This window comes from Tupaia chinensis, unplaced genomic scaffold, assembly GCF_000334495.1.
Source record: "Tupaia chinensis unplaced genomic scaffold, TupChi_1.0 Scaffold143728_1, whole genome shotgun sequence".
Taxonomy (NCBI): Eukaryota; Metazoa; Chordata; class Mammalia; order Scandentia; family Tupaiidae; genus Tupaia; species Tupaia belangeri.
This window is the reverse complement of record NW_006203577.1, coordinates 2566389-2567737: the sequence shown is the minus strand read 5'-3', so window position 1 is coordinate 2567737 and position 1349 is coordinate 2566389.

Sequence of the window (1349 nt, the reverse complement as noted above, 5' to 3'; positions counted from 1 at the left end):
TTGGGTTTCTAGGCAACGGGAGAGATCCACCCACATCAATGATTGGTTAATGCTGTTCTATCTCATTTGCATTTCGGGCAGCCAATTGGTGCCCACCAGCTGTATATAACTCGCCATTTTTCCTGAATAAACGGAAGTAGACGGAAGACGATGACTTGATCACACCTGGTAGTGTGTGTGTGTGTGTTTGTCCCATCTCTCACTCCCTCCCCCAAGGAACCTGTTCCACAGTCCCGCAGGCCGGGACATATAATGTATGTCAGTGTTGCATGGCATGGAAATTAGGTAAATATGATAGTAAGAAAAAAAATGTTTTCAAGATATCATTTTGTCACAAGCCTACTACCTTGACCTCCAATCACTAGAGGTAGGTGAAGCATTGGAGATGCAGAAAAAGAAATATGACAGAAAAACTTTCAGAATAATAGAATACTAATTCAATAAAACATTTATTTCATCTAACCCTGTAGAAAAATATAGACTATATTCTAGCATAGAATTTATAGGTACTTTGTAGAATACAAACATTTATTTCATCAAATGGACATCAATTTTCTGTTTCATACAACAAATAGCAACATAAATAACTAGCATACTGGAAATAATAGTTGATAATGTATAAACTGAAGTCTATTAAGATTAGTGCTTTACAGAGTAGATTTCATATAAAAGGAAGCAAACAATTATTCATTTTCAGTTACCTAGCACTTTACATATAATTAAAGGAAATGAGTTAATTGAAATAGACCAGAATTAAACAAGGAAAATGTTGGGAGTAAAAATAAAAATGCACAACCAGATTAGAACAAACATCACCTTAGACATGCCAGACCAAGTTTTTATATATTTTGGTGAGGAGAGATTTGATACTTACAATAGAACCACATTCCATTAATGACTTGTATTTTAGTTATTTTTTTTGGTACCTATCTGCAAAAGTTATGGACATATATTGCTTTTCTTTAAACTACAGCATATAGTTATTCCATGATATATGCAAATTAATACTCAGTTAAATTTGTTAATCCCTAAGATAAACTCCTTCCAGGTCTTGTTAAAGAAAGTAGCCCAAGTGAAGCAGTCTGAGACTATTTATCCCCATCCTTTTATCTAGTTTGTGAAGAACACTTACATCCCTTAGAAAGAGTTGTTTGAAAAGATACTGTTCTCATTCAGGTACTTCATGCAAAGCTAATTATTTGAAAGAAAATTTAATATTGAAGAATTGAACAGGAAGTATCAAAAAAGGGCAAGCAGAAATTATTACCTAGGAATCGCCTAAAGCATCACACAAAAAATGGAACCAGGCAGGCTAGGGGAGATCTGATTTCCTCATTGACATGTCAATT